The 15,417-nt window shown below is 37.3% G+C and overlaps 1 non-coding gene across 1 annotated transcript; it reads right to left on the reverse strand.

The window, feature by feature from the left end:
- Positions 1-12,557: 12,557 nt before the first annotated feature.
- Positions 12,558-12,664, reverse strand: LOC111728433. Its single transcript, XR_002775730.1, has one exon. It is a non-coding gene; the product is annotated as a U6 spliceosomal RNA (small nuclear RNA).
- Positions 12,665-15,417: the final 2,753 nt, after the last annotated feature.

The raw sequence follows: 15,417 nt of genomic DNA on the forward strand, positions 1-15,417 counted from the left end.
GTGCCTTGGCATCACACAGCTCACAGCAACCTCCAACTCCTGGGCTTAGGTGATTCTCTTGCCTCAGCCTCCGAAGTAGCTGGGACTACAGGCGCCCACCACAACGCCAAGCTATTTTTTTGTTGTTGTTGTTGTTGTTGCAGTTCGGATGGGGCTGGATTTGAACCCGGCTCTGTTGGTATATGGGGTCAGCACCTTACTCACTGAGCCACAGGCACGGCCCCACACATACTTTTTTAATAGATACACAATAATTGCACATATTTATAGGGTACGTGTAATATTTTGTATTATAGGTTGTAGGCAGGTACTGTTTTGCCTCTTTCTTTGTTCATGGATGCTTTGACTGTTCAGGGTATTTTGTACTTCTATATGAATTATATATGAGGAATGAACTTGGTATTTTGTATGTATCTGGTGCCTTAGCCACTTGAGCCATAGGCGCCGAGCCTGAACTTGGTATTTTGATAGGGAGTGCATTAAATCTGTAGATCACTATGTGTAGTTTGACCATTTTAACAATATTAATACTCCTAATTCATAAACAGGGGATATCTATCCATTTAACCCGCCACCCTCAGTGTTTGTGGCCAGTGCCGTAACTACTGTGCTATGGGCACCAAACCTTTCCTATTTATCTATTGGTGTTTACTTTATCTGCTATGCTTTTTACAGTCAGCTAATAATTTTGACACACAGTTTGACGAATTTTTGCAATGCTCTGCTCATCACCCTAACTTCTCTTCTTCAGTGACACTTTCTCCCCTCTCAAAACAAAAAAAATACATGTTTAATCTATTTGCCCACTGCCATTTTCTTCATGGCATTATCCCCATAAACTTGAACTAACATGTCACTGATTTCATTTCCATTTTGCCAAGTTTTATAAGAAACGTGATGTGTTTGTTTCTCTAATTCAAGCTCCAACATTCTTGCAACAACATAGGAAAACATGCAACAATACTGAATGCCACTCAGCAAGACACCACCAGATGTTGACACAAGCACAACTGGGAGATGCTGATATACTGAAGTTATGAAACGTTAACAAGTTGTTTGTACAGTGCTGGCAATGTAAGTGTACAGTGGCAAGTTCAAAAAATTGACAGACCTCATTTTTATAAGTCTCGCATAATCCCTTGTATTTCTGTAGTGTAAGTTGTAATGTCTCCTTTTCTACGTCTGATTTTATTTATGAGAGTCTTCTCACTTTTCTTCTTAGTCTAGCTAAAAGACTTATCAATTTTACTAATCTTCATTTAATGGAAATTTTAAATTGTTTTTGAGTCCCCATTTAATTCATTTCTTCTCTGAAATTTACTAATTTCTTCCTTCTACCAATTTTAAGTTAGTTTGTTGTTTTTCCAGTTCTTTTGGTCCACTGTTAGGTTACCGATTAGTAAGCTTTGTTCTTTTTTGATGTAGGTATTTGTTGCTATAAACTTCCTTCTTAGAACTGCTTTTGCTGTGTCACATAGATTTTGATATGATTTGATTCCATTCTTGTTTCTATCAAGGAAACGTTTAATTTCCCTTTTGGATTCTTTACTGACGACTTAGCTGTTTAAAAACATGTGGTTTAATTTTATCTATTTGTAAAGTTTCCAAAGCTTTTCTTGTTCTTGATTTCTGGATTTATAGCATTGTGGTCAGAAGAGATACTTGATATGTTCTATAATCTCTATATTATTAAATTTTTCAAGACATGTTTTGCAGCCTTACATGTGATCTATCTTGGAGAATGTTTCATATGCAATTGAGAAGAATGTATCTTCTGCAGCTATAGAATGGAATATTCTATAAATGTCTGTTAGGTGTATTTGGTTTATAGTAGTTTAAGCATGCTTCTCTGTTGATTTTTTTGTCTAGATCATATCCATCCATTGCTGAAAGTGTGTGTTGAAGTCCTCTACTAATATTGTATTCAAGTTTATCTCTCCATTAGGTCCGATATGTTGCCTTATATACTTAGGTGCTCCAGTGTTCAGGGCACACAGATATTTATAATTATTATATCCTATTGTTAAATTAATCCTTTCAAGTATTTCATAAATGTCCTTTGGGAAGATCTGTTACCAGACACTTATTGTATTCTTTTGGGGGTGTCACATTTCCTTGCTTCATGTTTTTTAGGTCCATACATTGATATCTGCACATTTAGTGGAATAGTAGATTATTCCAAATTGATAGAGTAGCTTTCATAGGAAGAGACCTTTTTTTGAAGTTGTGTTCTAGGATGTTGATATGATACGGTGCAATGACTTTGGTTCTGGGTGGATTCAATGATTGAGTGTGGTCTCTGAAGAGTTTCTTCAGATGTAATCTTCATCAGCAATATCTATAATTGCTTCAGTGACTTGACTCATGGTAGTAGTACAATTTTGCTGGGGGCAGGGGACATGGGCTTGTTGCTGGGCAGGCGTGTGTGGGCATGGAGGGTCATCAGGATATCTAATAGGGCTCTGTAGGAAGGTAGTGTCTTCTCCCAGGTTGGCTATCTGGCTAGTAATGGGTTCATGTAGGCATGAGAGGGTTTGATAGCCTTGCAGCCATCTGTCTGTGTTGATAATTTACACTACCTCCTGCAGACTAACTGTTCGGCTGGGTGTAGGGACGTGTCATCTTCATGAGTGTCCAGCTATGCAGCAGTTACATTACTGTGCAGGTTGACCTGTCCCCTATAGTGGCAATGTGCCACAGGGGGTTGGACACTGGGATTTTGGTTTATCTGTCTGGACTAGATTCTAAGCAAGCCAGTCAATCACCTGAAGCCACCAGTGCAACCTTAGTGGAATGATGGTGGGGCCTTGGGGATGGAGTGAGTCAGTTGCTACTGCACCTCAGGGCGAGACACACTCCTTCAGTGGGCCCAATTTCAAGATGGCCCCAAACTATAGCAGCTTAAGTAACTAGGATGGGAATGCTAAAAGTGGTCTTCTACTCAAAAGCAAAGAATCTGTCTGAACTCTTGGCTATTCTTCAAACTGGCTTCAGGGCCTGTGAGGATTAGGGGGCTCTCCAATAGCAAGGATTGTTGGTGTTTGTGGCAACCAACAGGAACTGCTAGGGATATCCAAGTTACATTTGCCCCATAAGTAGTAGTTTCCCCTATCTTTGAGCAAATTCTGATGGGAGACTTCAGCATGCCAGAAGCAGGATGCCTCACTCCCTTCTTTATGGTGCTATCCTGGGCTTCTGTGCTCCACAGGGATTTCACCACTCCCTTGGTGCTCTCCAGAATATTTCTTCATTCTCTCTAGTTAAAATATAGTTCCATGATTAGTTGTTTCAATTCATGGAGTTTGGGGGGGGAGGCAAGCACCAGGAAACTGTAGTCAGCCATCTTGCTGGAAAGATTATTTGAAGTAACTGGCATTTAACGCAGCTTTCAGATAATATGATTTGAATTTCTGTGCCCTGAAAAGATGAAAATTTAACTTGTAAAATCATGTTCATTATGTATTAGTATAATGTAGAAAGGCAAAACTCAATTTAAAGAGAGAGAGAAATTATATTTCTGGAAAAAACCTACACACATAGCATACAGGTAAGCGTTTGGAAAAATTGTGCTTTAGGCATTCCAAGTTGGACATACATGATAAGCAAGCAGGTGTATAGATGCATCTGGAGGTTAAAACTGGGGAGTCAGGGATGGAGATTTAAATTTGAGAAGTTGTCAATATGCAAATGGTATTTAAAGCCATGAAACACAATGAATTGCCTGAGGAGGAAGTGTTGATAGAAAAAAGAAGTGGACAAACGAGAGAGGCCTAAAGCACAAACACATGATAACTCATTTTAAATGCCCTAAATTTCTCAGACTGCTTCCCCCAACACACACACACAGAGATAGCAGTTGAACTTTCAGTATCTAAATTTAGACTGCATATACTTGCAATATGTAACATCACTGGTAAGGTGAGACTGTTAATAGGCATAGGCACAAGGAATTGGGAAGGGCTGTTTGGAGACCTTCAGGGTCATACAGAATGAATCCACCACTCGGTTTTAACAGGGCTGTGGCATAGTCGTTAGCCCCAAATTATTTGGGTTTGCATTCCAAATACAGTACTCTTATAAAGTAGCCTTGGACAAATTATTCAATTTTGTTGCCCCTCAGTTTCCATGTTTATGTAATAATACTATCTATTTCATAAGGTTCTTGTGAGGATGAAATGAGCTAAAAAAGGTAAAACATATGGTAGCTCACCAAATGTTCACAATTCTTATCCAAGAATTATGTAACTCAGAGTTTGAAGAGATTCCAGCAGTTTTCTTTTCAAAGCATCCCTCCAGGAATCCTCTCGAGGAGCTCACTGCATCATGAAGCAGTTGTTTCTATATTGACAAGCTCTTGGTGTTGCTTGGGTTGTATTTTTGCATTCCAGAGAGCTGCAGAATAAGCTGCCTCTTCTACTGATAAGTCTTCAAACCCGTGAGGTCTCATGTATTCTTCCGTCTTTTCTTTACAGCAGGCTTCTTCAACGATTCTGTACACAAAATGAATTCCAGACTTCTCACATTCCTACACTTCCTCATCTATAGAAACTGCCGTTTGTCAGAGTTCCTTTAAAATCTGCCCATGAAATTTGTACATCAAGACACACAAGTGTTTGTAATAATGCAAATGTTAAGCCACATCTGATTTGAACTGAGAGGAATGAGCAAAGCAAGGAGCCCATTTAGTATTTGTGAGGCTTTTAGGCTTGGCAACTTTAAAAGGAATAAGGTAAAAGATTTAATTATTCTGCTAAGTGCAACCTAAAGTTAACTTCTCCACTAAAAGATGTTTCTAGCTTGAGTAGAACTCACCTGGCCTTTTGGTGATACGCATACCTTTTTATAAATGAGTGATTTCAACATGTGGGTCTTAACATATATATAAGAAATATACTTTCAATTTTCGAATGGCTTTTCATTAAAGATATCCTAGCTGGACACCTGTGAAGATTCATAATCCATTACTTATCTTGTGTATTTCTATAGTCCCTGTTGCCATAGTAACTCACTCAGACTGAAATATAAGACAATAAACAAAGAAGCTTGGAAAGACCACTAGAGTGGCAGATACCTTGAATCATAATTATTGTACTATGATGAATAGGACAGTTGATGATGTTCTATTGAAACAAATGATGAATCAACATCATAAAGGCTTCTGGAACAACATACTGTAAGGAAAGACTTCCGAGCTGCATATGAAAAAGCATGGGTTCAACACTTTACCCTGTTGTCCACTAGTTATGCAACTTTGGCAGATTATTTAAACTGAGATTTACTTCCCCCTCTTCAAAACCTGAGATAATAATATCTGAGGCACACTCATTGCCTTTATGAAAAACAAATGAGTGGGCTCTGCAAACAGAGCCTGGTGTATGCCTGGGAAAATGTGAAATAGTATTATAAAATGAACTTACCTTTATCATTATAATACATTTGAAGAACACTTGTGAATAAAATTAAACAATAAGCATTCTTGAGTTTCCAAAACTGATAAATCATGACATGATTCTTACAAATTTTTTAGACAGAGCCCCAAGCTGTCGCCCTGAGTAGAGTGCTGTAGCATCACAACTCACAACAACTTCCACCTCCTAGCCTTAAGTAATTCTCTAGCCTCAGCATCCCAAGTAGCTGGGAGTACAGACACCCACCACAACGCTTGGCTATTCTGTGGCTATAGTTGTCATTGTTGTTTGGCAGGCCTGGGCTGGATTCGAACCCACCAGCTCTGGTTTATGTGGCTGGCACCTTAGCCACTTGAGCCACATGCACCAAGCTGTGTTTATCACTCTTTACTAATATTCTCCTGAGGCAAATAACAAGTTATCCATGTAGCAAACTTAGTTTTATGGAAACTGCCATTTAAATGCTGCATTACTCATTTACTACCTGGAGATACTTCCTGGGCTTTTCTGCAAAGAATTTTTACCAATTGTTGACTATTGATCACAATAAATGATTTTAGAAGTCCCCCACCATTCTTATGGTTGTGGTAGAAATAGCTAGAATTTATAAGCAAGTAGGTCAAACATATCCATGAAGAGATTTGTTAATGCCAACCTAGTTTTCATTGCTTATGTACAAGGAATACAATCTTTTAAACCAATTGATCCAGTGATCTGAATTCTGCTGCAGATGAATATACAAAAATGTGGTCTAATGTTCCAAATCTGATGTGTTACATACGATGTAGTTGAAAATATGATGTAGTTGAAAAGTACAATATTGGAGGTCAAATCCAAGCTCTGCCACACACCAACTGTGTGATCTTGAGTGAGTCATTTGCTGTCTTTGTGAGAGAAACTAACCCCTAAAATGGAAATAGGAATATTATTTTTGCAGAGCTCTATGAGACTTAATAATAGTGTTTGGAAAGCAATGGGCATTCAAAAAACAGCACTTTTTATGCCTATTATTTATCAAGTTTCTTACTGACATGCTCCCTGCTTCCAGTGAATATAAATTTGATTTTAAATTTATTCCTAACACAGAAGCTAACCACAATCTTATTGCAAAAATTGAAATAAAAATCTAGACTGATGAAAACAATTAGGATATTATGAGACAATATATTCATGGCTTTTTAAACATGTATGTAACACATCAAATTTGGAACATTAGACCACAGTTTTTGTATATTCATCTGCAGCAGAATTCAGATCACTGAGGTGTATGTTCCCCAAAGTAGATTTGGGGAACTGCTTTTACCGTATATAATTTAGGAATCTGCCACAGAGTAGCTTTTCTTCCTTGCTATGTGGCTGGGCAAACATGTCTGGCAGCCTGAAGGAGACAGTCATCACCTTCAAAATAAAGATGCCAAGTTTTCCATGAAGGCTTCCAATAAAGGTGAATCTTATATTTCCTCCCTATGCCCATGTATTACTTTTGCATTTTTATCAAAGAACTGATCGAATTCTGCTATGTAGGGAACTCCCCATTTCCTACCCTCTAAAGGAAAGGAGGGAGATTAAGAACTCTGCATTCACCAAATAAGACCCCTTTTCTCTGGTCCCTCTTTCACCTTGTCACCGTGAAGGGGATGAAGTGAGGTAGACCTCTACTTACATATCAGTCACTCCCTCACAGCGCTGCCACTCTGATTTGCTTTGATATCATCGAAATTACTCTCATTATGATTTCATCTTTGTTTATGCCACAAGATGCCCAGAATGCCTAGGCAATCCTTTAACCCTAAACTCTAGTTTCTTAAAATTTTAAAGGCGGTATTTTTTTTCATTATTTTGAGACAGAGTTTTACTTTGTGGCCCTCGGTAGAGTACTATGACATCACAGCTCACGGCAACCTCAAACTCTTGGACTCAAGGGATTCTTTTGCCTTAGCCTAAAGGCCACAAGGCCTGGCTTTTTTTTTTTTTAAGAGAGGAGGTCTTGCTCTGGCTCAGGCTGGTCTAGAACTCCTGAACTGAAGGCAATCCACCCACCTTAGCCTCCCAGAGTGCTAGGAATATAGGCATGAGCCACCACACTCAGTCTAAACACAACATCCCTAATACTTGTCACTTTCATATCCAATCACCTTTTCTGTTTTATTATTCTCTATAGCACTAATCACCTGGATATTTTATTCATTTCTTTATTGTCTATTTCTTTCTGCTAGATTATAAGTTTCTTGAGGGCCAGCTTTTTTTCTTTAACTCTTTCATTTACTGCTTTAATGTTCCATGCCTGGAACTGTATCTGTCACATAGTAGGTGATCAATGCATATTCATTGAGCAAATATTGAATCAACAGTAAATGTCTTGAGCTCAGAGGTTGTATCAAATATGTAATTGCTGTCTCTGTCTCATTGCATTGAACATTAGACAATCAATAACTATGTACTGAATTCATGTGAAGCTGTCCACTAACCTCAGTCTTTGGATTCTTCCAACTATATTGACATTGTAAATGGGAGAACAGAGATCAACTGAACTATTGTGGTTCATATTACCTAGGTATAGACTACGAACACTGATTTAGAACTTAAATAAATTTCTAATGAAGATTGGGAATAGAAAAAATATTCAAGTGTGCAATATTTCTTAATTGTTACTTGTTTAGAAACCTACAACAAAATTAACATACCAGGGCCACTTCCTCACATTAAATCAAATATATGTGTGGACTATAAATAAGAGAATGATGAGAAATCAATATCAACAGTACCCTTCATGCTAACACTGTACAATAGCAATAAAACAGTATTTACTTATAGAGCCCAATGTACCCTGTGAGTATGGTCCTAACAATTGCCTCCACAGCCCTGCATAGTCTGAAAAATGAGAGCCTGTCTGATTGGGAGAAAAGAACAGATGGTTATAGGGTGATACTCTTATGAGTGCCACAGTTCCACCTAAAAGATAAAAAAAAAAATGACTATTTTTGCAATGGAATACTATTCAGCCTTAAAAAAGGGAAATCTCATAATTTGTGAGAACATGGATGAACTTGGAGGACATTGTATTAAGTGAAATAAGTCAGGCACAAATACTGTAGGATCTCACTGATAGGTAAAATCTTAAAAAAGTTGAACTTATGGAAGTATAAACCAGAATGGCGGTTACCCATGGCTGTTGTGAGGGGGGTAGGAGAAGGAAAATGGGGGCTAAAGGATACAAAATTTCACTTACATGGAAAGAATAAATTCAAGAGATATATTGTAAAACGTGGCGACTATAGTGAACAACAATGTATTATACATATATTTGAAAAGAGATTGCTTTGTGGCTGGGCGCCTGTGGCTCAAGTGGCTAAGGCACCTTTCACATACACCTAAGGTGGCGGGTTCAAATCAAGCCCAGGCCTGCCAAATGACAATGATGGCTGCAACAACAACAAAAAAAATAGCCAGGCATTGTGGTGGGCACCTATGGTCCCAGCTACTTGGGAGGCAGAGGCAGAAGACTGGCTTGAACGCAGGAGTTGGAGGTTGCTGTGAGCTGTGATGCCACAGCACTCTACCCAGGGGGAAAGTTTGAGGCTCTGTCTCAAAAAAAAAAGTTAAGAGATTGCTTTGTATTGCTAAGAAAGTAGATTTTATTTTGCCACAAAAAATGATAAGTATGTGAGGTAATGCATGTATTAATTAGATTGATATATCCATTTCATGATATAAACATAAAACAAAACTTCATGATGCACGCCATAAATATATACAATTTTTAATTTCCAATTAAATATGTATATAAAAATAAATAGCTCTCAAAAACCTGTTTTCTTTGGATAATTTTCTCAAGAACAGCAGGATGATTTCACGATGAAAAGAGTAATCAGAAAAAGGTTAAATAAAAATATAACACACTACTGATTAAAATGAGAAAATTCTATAACATTGAATAAGAATATGAACATTTAAGGTTTAGTCTGAGTCTTTCTGAATAGATTGGAGAGTAACAGAGAAAAATTAACCAAAAGAATTTAAAGTATTCAAAGATATAGCATATTTTTGTAGTTATATTACCCTTTATTTTGACTAAATTGTAAGAAAAGAGGTTTTGTTAGTGTACTTCGCTCTTCCCAATTTGATTCCATTTCTCTCTATTTCTTTCAGCTAATTCTTTTGTGGAAAATGTGCAATAAAAGTACTGTTGTACATGTTAGCAATTCCTTGATTTATGTGCCTTGGGTGTCTATGGGTATTTAAAGATAAATTACAAAGCTAAAAGGTAGAAATAATTTTAGAATGGTGCTTAACATGATGGATTTGAAACTTTTTCAGATCTATAGAAAATTGCTCTTAGGTAGTAGTCACACTATTATAAGCTAAAATTAATACAAACCCCAAAACTCATGTGAGGAGGGAGTATTGCTCATTGGTCTGAGCCCAGAATTGGGTCTCTTCTCCTGGGCTTTAATCCCAGCACTGTGACAATAAGTAAGTCATTTCCATTTTAACCCCATGGTGCCTCAGTTTCCGAATTTGTTATACAGGAAAACTACTGACCTAACTCATGGAGCCTTGGAGATTTAAAAATGAAATATTACCACTCTTGGAAAATATGAACTGCAATAATGCTAATTATTATTACAAAAATAAATGCATGTTCATCATGTGGTAATTTAGGCAGAATGAGGTTGGGGAAAGGAGACTCTCAGAGCTCTTTTGTGTCAGTTAAATGAGTCCTCTCTGTTTAGTTGGTTCTCTAATAGCAGTCAGCTGAATGGAGGATTTGCAAAGACAGCACAGTTATGATGGAGTTAGGGGAGTGAAAGAAGATTAAACAAAACTTTCAGCTAAGCGACTCATCTGGATTATGGGACAACAGTCCAGCTCACTGCAACGTCTTCGTTATAAGGACCTGTACAAGTGAATCCAGGACTCACAAGCTCGAGACAACCTGCAGAGTCACACCCATCAAACGTGTCAGTCCCACAGTCAATTAGTCACCCCAACACAGCCTCTATAAGCACCTCACCAAATCTAAGATACATAAGAGGCTAAGGAATTTATTATCACAGTTAAAAAAATTAAAAAATTTAATTTCTTCTTGCACAACTTCTTGCTAATTAGAAATATTTTGCCAATCCTTTAATTATACATTCAGCCCTTTCTGCATGACAGTGACCCAGGATAGACAAAGGCAGCATATTGAACGGGCACTTGAGACTTTCATGGGTTCTGCCTCACTTGCCAACCCTGCTTCAGCCAAATAAATATTTATATTATCATCATTACTATGTTGCAGAATAGATGTGCATAGGGTTTCAGAGACACTACGATAGAGATACTATTATTTTCTGGCAGGATCATAGAACAGGTTGATCATAAAACAGGAGAAAATTTAGGTGGACATCAGTTTCAAACATCAAGGAATAAAGATGCCAGACCAATCTGGGTATTTGAGAAGGTGACTTAAAAAAGAGTAACCTAAGAAATTTTTCCAAATTAATGGACCAAAAAAATAAAAAAAGAGAGAGAGAGAGAGAGAGTGAGAGAGACAGAGAAGAGGAAGAAGCAGGCATAGTGGCTCATGCCAGTAATCCAAGCACCTTGGGAGGCTGAAGCAGTACAATAGCTTAAACCAAAGGGTTGAAATATACGGTGAACTATGATGATACCACTGTACTATAGCCCGGGTGAAAGAATGAGTACCTGTACCAAAAAAAAAAAGAAAGAAAGAAAGAAAGAATTGAGGCAGGATTGTATTAAAGAAACATGGGGGAAAGTATGAGAAAATGGCTGTTGGGTATACACAATAGGTTATAATATAGGGAGAAGACAATTCATTTGATTCAAGAGGCCAATTTGAAATTATCTTTAAAAACTGTCTCATGGGAAAGTTGGTTTTTTCTTTAAATCAGTGGCTGAAATTACAATGAGATTAGTTTTTGCCTTAAACATTTCTTGGTCCTTGTCATCCTTCATTGGGCTGACAGAATGACTTTTTTACCTAAAATGTAAATTTATCGTGTTGCTTCCCAGCTAAAACATTTTCAATGGTTCCTCTTTTTCTGCTTGTTGAAGGCCAAACTTCTCAACTGCAATTCCACTCTAAGGAATGGTCCCTGCCTCATCACTCCGTATTTCCTGCTTTAAACTTTGTTTCTATGTTTTTCAGGACAAAGTTCAACATCCCCAGGATGGCATCGGGGCCTACCTCCAGTCACCTAGACCATCACTCTTCATTTGGCTAGAACAATATTCAAACATGAATAGAAAAGTTCGAACAGCATTTTATCTTCCCTGCTGTCTAATAAATTTTGTACAGCCCTAACTGGAACACACATACCCCTCTTTGGATTAGTTTATAATAACAATAATGATAAGAAAGAAATTTTGATGTATATGTTATATGCATTCAACCAATAGTCATAAATACCAAATATATGCCATAGACTGATCTGGACACCGGGAGACAGCAATGAATAAGACAAATTTCTGTTTTTAAATGTACATGCTGGGTGGGCAAGAGTAAATTAAAAACAAGATAATTGTATAATTTGATTGTTAGCAGATTGAAGAAATAATGCATGGTAAAGAAGAAAATAACAGGTCTTAAAGAAAAACAAAGAAAACAAAGAAAGAGAAAATAACAGGTCTTAGAATTAAGTAGACAAGGTTGAAATTCATGATTGACTAGAAGTTTTGGGACCTTAGGCAAATGACTTAAATCACTCCGAATTTCACATTTCCTCCTTTGTAAAACTAGGCTAACTTCCATCTTCATAGCCTTCTGGTAAGAATTAAAGAAAATAATGGCTATAGTTCCTGGCATAAATGCCTAACTGGTAATACTGTTTTAAAGACCTTACAACATCCAGTGACTCCTACTTCAAGGCTAAGCCCCCTCAAATATATTGCATATTGCGCATTCCACTTGGGAGACCAATCAGTCTAAACTGACTAGAAAACATACCTTTTTCTATGTCTAGTGCAGTTGTGTTTGAACCTTAGTAAACATTCCCTAAATCTTTGTCAAAAAAAGAATAATTAAATGTATTTAGTAAGTTATTAATGCAAAATCAATGAAACCATTTCTCCATCCATCTTCTCAAACACTGCTATTAAGTCATATTCATGCTGCTGAAAATTAGGCTGAAGTAACTTTTTTAAAAATATGAACACTTTACAGATTTGACAGTTATCCTTGCACAGGGGCCATGCTAATCTTCTCTGTATCATTTCAATTTTTGTATATGTGCTGTCGATACGAGCACAGGTTGAAGTATTTCTTAAAAAGGAAATTTAGGGTTTTTAGACTTGAATGTTTCTAACACAGACTCTCAAGAATTATTTTGTAGTTACCACTCAATAAACCAGATGCCTCATACAACATGGACATTTAACGCATATCATTTTCTCAACATTATTATTGACCTTTACTTTCCCATTGACCTCAAAATTCACACACTTAATTCTTTCTCTTTATGAAATACAAGTCTACTTCAATGATAAAATGATTTTCCATAGTTTAATAGGTAATTGCTGATAGGGTACAGATGGCAGTGGCCCAGTACAAAGGTCAAAGAGCACATCAAATTATATGAGTAGATATTATTTCACTTGTTCTGTTATCGCCTTTGCATTTCAGCCTTTTCCTTTCTTTCTTTCTTTCTTTTTTTTTTTTTTTTAACAGACAGACTCTCATTGTGTCTCCCTCAGTAGAGTGCCAGAGCAACACAACTCACAACAACCTCCAGCTCTTGGGCTTAAGCAATTCTCTTGCCTCAGCCTTCCGAGTAGCTAGGACTACAGTCAGCTACGCCCAGCTATTTTGTTGTCCTTGTTGTGGTTTGACCAGGGACAGTTTCGAACCTGCTATCCTCCAGTTACCCTGCATAAATGAGCAGGCGCCCTACTCACTGAGCAACAGGCGCCACCCCAGCCTTTTTTCTTTTTGTAATGTACTTTGTGTAGGGATAATACCGTATCATCAAAACTAAAGTGAAAATATAAAACAGTAACAGAGATTTTCGAAGACTGACAAAGTGAGGACCCTAATTGGTAGTCTAACAAGAGCCTATTAGGTTCTCCCTTAAGGTAGGGTTGCTATTTCTCTGAGTACACAGATAAACTAGGCCTTTGGTAATCAGTAATCTCATTTCTTCAAAATGCAGTATGTGCAAGTTAGTGCTTCCAAAAATGTGCAGGTCCAGAATTATCATAATATTTCTAAATATTTAAAATATCATAATTTTAAGTTGTAAACTTCAGAATATTAATCCAAATTCTATTTCAAACTTTTGAGACTTCAATTTTTCAATGAAACATTTTACTTTGAGGTTAACAGTGGACTCACACCCAGCTGCAAGAAATAATACTAAGGAATTCTGTACTCTTTACACAGTTTCTCTCAATATTTTAGAATTTTTAAATTGATAATATACCGTCAACTAAAATATGGCTTAATAAATTTCAGAGAACATTATTAAACTCGACACTTTCTTTTTGTCAATTGTGAATGTTTAGTAACAATATTGTAAGGGAATTTGATGGAAAAATGAAAGCTGAATTATCTGGTGGTCTTCTTTCATCTCTGCACTCACATTGGTCTTCTTATCACCTGACCATAGGTCATACTACCACCAACTTATTGCCCTTGTGTGTACTGCTCCCACCATCTTCACAACCACTTCACACCTCTTCCAAAGACATCCTCCTTGGAGTCTAAGTCAATTCCCTTCACCTAACAGAACTTAGAATTATAGTCCTATTTCAGCCAATTCAAATCTTTTTGGAGAACAGGCAGGGTACAATTCATATATGACTGAAAACATGCGTTGTAGTTTGCTAGGGCTGCCACATAAAAATATCATAGACTAGATGGATTAAACAAACAAACAAAAATTATGTTCACAGTTCTGAAGGCTAAAAAATCAGAGAACAGGGTGCCAGTGTATGGTCAGATTCTCACAAAGTCTTTCCTAGTTTACCAACAGCCATCTTCTCAATGTGCATCCACAGAGACGTTCCTCAATCTGTGTGTATGGAGAGATGGAGTTCTTCTCATCCTAGAAGTCCACCAATCAGACAGGATTGGAACCCCATCCTCTGACTTCACTTATCCTTAGTTATATCCATTTTGAAAAATTTCAGAACATCACATAAGTGTAAATATTTTGGTTACATAAATTGCTTTTATTTCATTTCAGTAAATGTATAAGTGTGCCCATCACCCAGATAGTGTGCATTGTAACTGTTAAGAGTGAATTTACCCCTCCCAACCCCTACTTACTTTCTGATGAGTATAATTTCCATATGTGAAGTGTTGATTAGTTCTAAATGGTGGTGAGTACATGTGGTGTTTGTTTTTCCATTCTTGTGATACTGCACTTAGAAGAATGGTCTCCAGGTCCACCCAGGTTAATACGCGAGGTAGTTCATCTTTTTTATGGCTGAGTAGTACTCCATTCTGTACATATACCACCTTTTACTGGTCCACTTATGTATTGCTGAGCAATAGGGTAGTTTCCACATCTTTGTAACTATGAATTGTGCTGCACAAATATTCCAGTGAAGGTATCTTTTTGATAAATCACTACTGGGATTGCTGGATCAAATGATAGGTCTGCTTTTAGTTCCTTAAGCAATCTCTATACTATTTCCATAGAGGTTGTACTACTTTGCAGTTTCACCAACAGTGTATGAGTATTTGTATCTCTCTCCATCTCTGCATCTATTTATTATTTTGGAACTTTTTTTTTTTTTGAGACAGAGTATCTCTATGTTGCCCTCAGTAGATTACCATGGCATCACAGCACACAGCAACCTCAAACTCTTGCGTTTAGGCAATTCTCTTGCCTCAGATTCCCAGTAGTTGGGACTATAGATGTCCAACACAACGCCCAGCTATTTTTAAATTTTTGTTATTGTTGTCATTGTTGTTTAGAAAGCCCTGGCCGGGTTGGAAACCACCAGCCTCGGTGCATGTGGCTGGTGCCCTAACCATTGAACTATGGGTGCTGAGCCA

The sequence above is a fragment of the Otolemur garnettii genome, unplaced genomic scaffold (assembly GCF_000181295.1).
Source record: "Otolemur garnettii isolate 467f Iridium unplaced genomic scaffold, OtoGar3 scaffold00157, whole genome shotgun sequence".
Taxonomy (NCBI): domain Eukaryota; kingdom Metazoa; phylum Chordata; class Mammalia; order Primates; family Galagidae; genus Otolemur; species Otolemur garnettii.